At 45.8% G+C, this 8,222-nt stretch overlaps 1 long non-coding RNA gene across 1 annotated transcript; it reads right to left on the minus strand.

Moving 5' to 3' along the window:
- Positions 1 to 6,290: 6,290 nt before the first annotated feature.
- LOC140219261 (uncharacterized) lies at positions 6,291 to 7,994 on the minus strand. Its single transcript, XR_011895403.1, has 2 exons — positions 7,755 to 7,994; positions 6,291 to 6,477 (listed from the first exon to the last, which is right to left on the minus strand). It is a non-coding gene; the product is annotated as an uncharacterized lncRNA (long non-coding RNA).
- Between the last annotated feature and the right edge of the window lie 228 nt (positions 7,995 to 8,222).

The raw sequence follows: 8,222 nt of genomic DNA on the forward strand, positions 1-8,222 counted from the left end.
TCTGTGTCGTAAGAAATATCCGCTAGTTTTACATGTTCAATGTAGCCATTTATCATGTATTTTTCCCCCGTATCCCCCCGACCTCTTTCAGTATTATATCGAACGAAGGTGAAAGAAGTGACAAAGAATACAACTTTGATCCGCAGGACATGGAACGGGGCCTTCGAAAAACAGTAACATCTTAGGGCAGATTTCATTCCTTTTGCTTGAAAGTAATTTACAAGCTGTCTGTTACGCGCAGCCGATTGGACATAACCAATAAGATTATACTGCTGGATATTACCGCGCACTTTACCTCCACCATCTGTTCGTTTCTCGCCTTCTATCCCCAGAAATAAGGAACGCGAGTCTCCGAGAGCCACAGCATCTCCGCATCCTAATGCATTAGGCGAGCACGGGAGCCTGTATGTGACAGGCTGCAAACAAGTTCTGCTCGAGGAGGTAGCGAATAGGTTCCTACGTAGTGTAATTGCTTGCGCGACGTTGCAAGGACAAAGTCTCTCGCCGCCGGCCATACCCGGGCAGACAATGACATCTTGAGTCGAAAAAGTACCCGTGTGCGGTAAAGCAAACTTGTGTGTCTGCAAAAAAACTAATCTAATGCTTTTAAATGTGGCGTCATTTGCACATTGTTTCGCTATAGAGCCACAGCGATTTCACAAAGGTAGCCTATACTTGTGTTATTATTAACTCCATTTAAAGTCGTTTTAAACAAATGCGATGCTTCGCTATGGAGCGCCCCACAAATAGAAACGAGATTAAAGTTTCAAAGTTTATTTAACATAAATCACGTATACACTTACAAAGTACGCGCTTTTGATATCCAACAATTGTTATTAGGAACAAAAATATTTTTATGGGAGGTTCTGTGTCCATTTAATTGTTGATATGCGTCCATATTAGGCAGGAATGGTTTTCACGCTTATTCTATTGATTTCCTATTATTCGTCAGGCTAAACGGCTGTTAATGGGCATAGCGTGATAACACCTTCGTATGAACCAATGGCGAAAGGTTATGGCAATTGTGAAAAATGAATGAATTGTTATACAATACGGGCTCTGACAAGCAATCGGTTATAACTAATGTCGCGAATTGCATCTGGGTAAAATCGCATAGTTAAACATCGGAAATAAGAAGCAAATGTGCACACGAATACACATTGAAGGCAGCGTCAGCAAATCTCAGTTAGGGCTCTTTCAAAGCCTTATATTCAATTAAAAACGCTACTTCCATTGTGTTAAAGTACCAATCAGCAAAATTACATAGGATGTCAATGCCATGTCTGCATTATCCATTGTGTTTCACCGATGCAGTGCAATTCACTTGTTTTGCTGTTCGGTACGGTGTCGCTATGTACCGTGTCTCTCATATTGCACTTCTTTTGCGATAAAATCTACAGAACACACCGTTTATTTCCGAAATCCTTGAATATTTGGCACGTCCTTTCGGAGTTCAAATTTGATAAGTTGTTGACAAAGGGATTAGCGATCTCGGTGTAGTCCTAGATTTCTGCAGATGTGAGTAATTACATCTATCGTCGAATAAAGAAAGGTATAATGAAACACAGCGCTTCCTGTGCGTTGTCTTCTCGCGCCTCTAGTTCGCGTTTAAGCAAGATGCAACGCGAAAGTGGATACGCTCGCCCCTGCCGCAACTCTTCACACCGCCAGTGTTCTGGCAGCGAGTGTACACGCTTATCGAGTGTACACTCGATAAGCGTGTGGGCTCGTGTCCGATAAGCGTGTGTGCGGTGCTCGTGTTTACCGGTTCTCACGTGACGTGCTTAAATTTTAGCTAGTAAACGAATGTGAGCAGGAGATTATGCAGGTGATAAAACGACTAACCTTACTTTGTATAGACGTAGAATAACTTGTTATCACACATTAGAATTCGCCAGTCGGGTGAATCTGTGACTATACCGTTTTCGTATTTTCGTGCGACTTTCGTAGAGTTTCGTATGTTCTGCAGGGCTGTGAGAAGGCACAGAGCGTTGTTCTCCCTCGCCCTTGCCCCACGCAAATCACGTGATATATCATGGTTCTCCTATTACGATTTCTATATGCGCGATGGACAGTTTCCGCGTGAGCGCTCCGTGGGACGCTGAACGTGTGATTTCGGTTTCTCATACGTACGCGGCTCACTCGCGCTCGCACAAGACAGAATCAAGGCGATCAGTCTTGCGGTGACGCTTACATAAACGAATGTCACACGAATATTCGGTCATGTGCTGCTTGAAACGTCACACACGCGTCATTTGCATGCGCGTCACGCATAAACTTAGTTTAGCGTGAGATTAAGCGTGACCTTTTTTAAAGTGTAGGCCCACGTCAATCAGGGCGCGTACTCGACGGCACGAACGCAGGTGGCGTCTCACACGGAGGCCGGAGGAGAAGGCTCCTGTTTTGTGTCATCACACCAACACAATCCTGGGGGAACTAGCTATTAGCAGCTTCGCATTAGGAAAATTCCACCAAAGTGACTATATTGATTTCGCTTGCACAAACGTAAGCAATCTTAGGTGTCCCTGCCGAATCTTTTACAGCGAAGCTGTCTATGGCTAGCCGATTCGTCCATCCATCCGTCTGTCGGTCGTCTGTACGACGAAAACTCCCCCTGCGCAACCTCATGCGCATGCGCGAAAAAGAAAAGAGAGAAAGATGGGCGCGCGATTAGCCAACCCCACCCAGCTAGCACAAGGCCTGTTTATTCCGATTCTCGACGTCATGCTAACTGGCCTAAAATTTCAATTGACAAGACTTGCGTGATGAAAGCGATGACGTCACAACCACTGTTTCCTACTCGGGAGCATTTTCATTAGATTCTATGGCAGTCGGACCAGGTAACATGACGTCATTGATCGGAGTGAGAAGGTCTTGCGCTATCTAGGTGGTGCTGCATTAACTGCACCAGCGTAGACGTCATTGCTCTCCGGCGCAGCCGAGCGCACACGCAGCAGTTCCTCTCCGGCTCCTAAATGGGTAGGCGGGTAGGCCACGCGTCATGTGTACCCCTGAGTAGCAGGCAGCTTGCGATCGGCAACACCTTGCGTAGAACAGGAACAAGCTCGTCTGCGCCGTGCCGATGCTGCAGCCCGGGCACAATAACAGGCGAGTGCCCGGGCTGCAGTTGCTGCAGTTGCTGCTTGCAGACGAGTGCAAGCAGCAACTTGCATACCGAAGATCTGGCAGTCTACGAAGCCGTCATTTAATGAACCGTCGAAATTACCCAGTGATAAACACCGGGGCCACACGCTTCACCTTCGCTGGCTAGCCATCTGTACAGAGTGCTGCGGTGCTGATTTTTTTATTGTGATGACATATATACGGACACTCAAAGGCGCATTTCAGTCGTTGTCGTTGCCGTCAGGTTCCGTATGAGTGAAAGCGTGTGAGGGTGAGCCGGAGAACGCGGATCAATCTCACGTGCGCGAGCGAGGAACCCGGCGCGGATGTGTGCCCTCTCTGGTATCGTGCGAGGCTAGAAGGTGAGGCGAGGGAGGAGGGGCGTTCTCGGGCGGCTGCGACGGTGCCTCGATGTCCTCCTCGCCCACCGCTCCATACAAAGAGGAAACAACCGCGGCCTCTAGTTCGGCGTTGGCCACGCGAATCGCGGACGCCGTAGTTGACGCTTTGCCCGACGCCGTGGGCACGCGTTGCCAGCGCTCGTGTGTTTTGAAAGCAATCTGCGACGTGACTAAATTGGGTGCCCACGTGGGCCTCATCTTCAAAGCGATCTGCGATGTTTACAGAGTGCGCGTAGTGCCGGTAGCTTCGCACGCGCTGTGCTTTCAACGTTTCGTTCGCTCTGAAGCGAGACATGCGTGAAGGTCAGTTCTCTTACTACTGCCGCGATTCTTCACTCCAGAATTGTCAGAGCGAGTTTCCGCTCACGACGAGCGAGATGTGTTCATTTTTACCACTGCGCGCGTGACACCATGCTGGTTAATTTAGTTAAAACACGTTGACGGGCTAGTTGGTTTGAATCCACGATAGAATGTGCACGCCCGACTGAGCAGGGACGTACAAAAAAGCAGACGCACAAAGACAGCGCTATCTGTGCGTCTGTTTCTTTCTACGTCTTCCTTGAGCCACGGTTACATATTCTATCATTGTTAATTTACTTAGTAAGCGATTGTTTACAGGTGTATACCACCGGTAAAACTACTCTCCTAGGGTGCTATGCAGGATGCGCCGAGTTTGGCGAAACTCGGGATCTTCACGAGCTCTGGCGACACCCCAAGATGAAAGCACAAATGGTACGGAGACACAGTTTATCTTTCGAGAAGCCTCAGTTTCATTGGTTTATCTAGATTCACTCTGGGTGGCTATCATTCCTTGGGCGTTGCCTTCTGGGCGGTTGACAAACTGGGGCTCACGTGATCATACCGTCGGTGCATGGTCGCGCCTTCTTTCACTTGTTTGTCGTTCCACCGAGTGCATTACATGCACAAGCGAGTTATAAAACAAATGCATTTATTACAATATTATTAGTTAGTTTAACGTGGTTTAAAAGCATTTTAAAGCTTACAAGATGTACACTGAATGTGTATTCGACTAATTTGTAGTTTAGTACGCTTCGCATTATACCACGAGGGAACGCTGTGGTGGCGTCATCACATACATTCATCGGGCGAGCATGGCGGCTAAACATCGAAGAGGCCCAGTGTAAAAAACTCGTACAACGAGCTTGCAGTGCGCGACGTAGTGATCAGGCTGGACGATGATCACTATTTCTTGGATAGTTCTGTTCCTCCGTGAGCAATTTGTCCGTGCACCCCGAAAGACTGCGAATAGCTTAGGCGATTTTACAGATCGCAACGCGTACTTACTGTTCACGGCACAATCCTGAACAAACAACTTATCCGGTGCTGCTTCTGTGAGTGCGCTGAGTTCCTCCACTCTGCGTGACTGCGAGCGTCACGAATATTGCATAGTGTGTGCAAAAGGAAGACAGCCGATATAGCTACAATGCGACAAGGAGGTGATGCCGACGATGGATCTCGCAACCAACACAGTGACGGAGGCATCGACAAACTGCAGATAAGTATATTTCTACTGTTTCATATTTAGCATAATAATAGTGCACGGAATAAGTCACTTTCGTAGTAATGAACTGAATGTCCTGCAGTTTAAAAAAGGCATTGAGAGCCAATGAGTGTTCGTGCTTTTACATGTACGTGGGCCCGAGAAAATATGGAAAAGATAAAGGTAACCTAGTGATATAACTGCTAACTGAGCTAACTTAGTGATATAACTGAGCTAACTTAGTGATATAACAGAAGTTCATGAGTGACATTCAGCCCGCAGAATCTATGGAAGACCCGCCGTGGTTGCTCAGTGGCTATGGTGTTAGGCTGCTGAGCACGAGGTCGCGGGATCGAATCCCGGCCACGGCGGTCGCATTTCGATGGGGGCGAAATGCGAAAACACCCGCGTACTTAGATTTAGGTGCACGTTAAAGAACCCCAGGTGGTCGAAATTTCCGGAGTCCTCCACTACGGCGTGCCTCATAATCAGAAAGTGGTTTTGGCACGTAAAACCCCATAATTTTTAATCTATGGAAGAGTATCTTTATCCAGGTGAAATATCAATAGCAGGTACTGATATAAAGCAGGAAACTAATACAAAAATTTCATGGGTTGAACAGCACATGGGAAGCATTACCGAATCGTGATCGCCACGTTACCGATATCCTTGAAAAATGTTTAGAATCGTTGCATTCTACCAGTTATGCAATATGGGACATAAACCTGGAGGTTAACAAAGAAACTTGAGAAGTCGAGGACTGTGCAGAAAGCGAAGTAACAAAAATTGTTGGAGATAGCATTAAGGCAGGAAGACAGTGGCGTAGTAAACCGTGGCAACTGATATGCTAGTTGAGATTAAGAAAAAAAAAAAATTGGAATCGGTGGGCAGGCCAATCACTTGTTGCCAATTTATAACAGGTGATTACATAAGCGTGACAGAATGGATGTGAATGAGAGAGAACTGCAGCCGATGGCAGAAAATTGCGTAATGGGACAAAAATATGATGTTTGTAGGCATAGGATGCAATCAGCTCGCATAAGACGGGATTGTAGGGAGCGCCATTGATTTTGCAGTGAACAAAAATAGGTTTATGGTGCTGACAGTAGAGACTCGTGAAGGTTCGAGGACACGTCAGCTGTTGGCACACTAATAAACATTACAATTGGCTCTGAAAAATACAACCCGTTATGAAAAATAAAGCAATGTTGTCCCGACAAATTGTTTTATTATGCATACACTAAAGGCTTCCACAGTCAAGGGCAGTTAGTACCAATAGTGCAATGAGCATTTTTATTTGTAAATAATGGTTTATATGCGGTTGATTCATTCCAACAATCCACTTTTTTTGCAGCAAAACATTCTGCTGCTGGAGACACTCAACCGCCTGGTGGCAGTAGGCGAGTGCCAGGCACATGCTCTTGAGAGTGTGGCAAGGTCCAGAGGGCTGCTCTGCAACAGTAGGATCAGTGCACTCACTGCTTTCCAGTTGAGCCCCCAGAACACACCTTATAAAGGAGCTTTCAGTTTATTATTTTGTTTATTATTCAAGAGCATGAATAAAATTATTGCAGTAAACATTGTGCTGTGCATATTGGGACACTTGTAACATGCACTTGATGTCTCTTCAAAATGGGCAAACACATAAGACAACCTGGACCGTGTAAATGAAAAAGACACTAATGCAGCATATACGTCATTGTGCTGTTTGTTCTTTCTATGTGCAAAAATACAGTGAGTGTTGATTAGCCACAAGATGAACGGTGTGTGTATTTCACAATGAAAAGACAGGAAACGGCATGACCTTAATAATGCTATCACCTATAGACTGTGCACATGAATGCAACACTCCCCGATTTAAGCGTGCCATTACATGCATGTTCGATACCACATATTCTTTAACAATGTCATATATTTGCATGTACTAATTTTCACACAGCTTAAGCGCATGCATAGCTCACTTGTATCCATTTCATAGGCCAAATAATTGTACACTTTGGCCTTTTGTGTTGTATGAAAAGCGGCATCCTCTAGTCGGATACAACTTCACAAGACAGGAGAGGCCCCGCCCAGATGACCAAAGCGCAGCAGCCGATTGCCTCCACGTCTAAAGAAATAGTCCCTCTCCAATGAGTGGGTATTAGTGCGTCCAGCGGCACGACGTCAGTGTAGAGTGTGTGCCCATTGGTGCAGGCTTGTGTTCACCTGCCGTTGAAGTGCAGATTCTGCGGCCTCCTAAAGTTGTATCCGACTATAGAATCACGTAATGCCTTGCACTGGTTGCATAGACTTTAGCAACTTGATAGCACACAATGATCAGGAACAGAAATCTATAAAGACACCCAAGCAAAGCTGGCTGGCCACACTTCCATTATGAGGGGCTGTAAACAGTTCTCACCAAATATTCCCATGACATCCTTGAAAAAGAGGTGGTGTTTGGCACTTTAGAATCAAAAACAGATTACAGTGAATGTTGTGTACCACGTTAAAACAAACTGAGCTTGGTTATCTGCACAGCATGTAATGAAAGCTTGTGCTTCACATAGGAAACAAAGTGCTCTGTCCAGTACAACTGTAGAGTTTACTGTGGCACCTATTATGTCATTAGTGTCAACATACAAATTTTCAAAGGCCATTCATTTCACCATTATTTTTGTATGATGGTTCTTTCAATCAGTGCTTGTATTACATGAGCAGGTGGATTTGAAAGCAAAGGTTTGTTTGCAAACCTTCAGACTTCCATAATTGTGTGGCAAGGCACTGGCATGGTGTCGAATAGCTCACACTTCCTCGGTCCTTCACCAAAGAGGCCCAATGCTCTATTTGAAGATGGATCGCACAACAATTCGACGGTACACAAAGAAGAGTAGCACACACAGCAGTGCGTTCTGCTGTGTATTTCTCTTCCTCAGGCCTGCACCAAAGAGGCCCAATGCTCTACTTGAAGTTGGACCGCGCAACAATTTGACGGCACACAAGGAAGAGTAACACACACAGCAGAGCGTTCTGCTGTGTGTATTTCTCTTCTTTGTGTCCCGTCGAATTGTGGTGCAATTCAGCTTCAAGCTTCTATACCGATACAACAAGTCTTCAACCTTACCAATTATCTAGTTATTAAGCCACAATGGCGCACATCTTTGAAATGTCCCAACAGGAATTAGCTCTCCAACAAATCATTGCAAGCATAAAATTTTGCT

Source organism: Dermacentor andersoni, chromosome 7 (genome assembly GCF_023375885.2).
Source record: "Dermacentor andersoni chromosome 7, qqDerAnde1_hic_scaffold, whole genome shotgun sequence".
NCBI lineage: Eukaryota > Metazoa > Arthropoda > Arachnida > Ixodida > Ixodidae > Dermacentor > Dermacentor andersoni.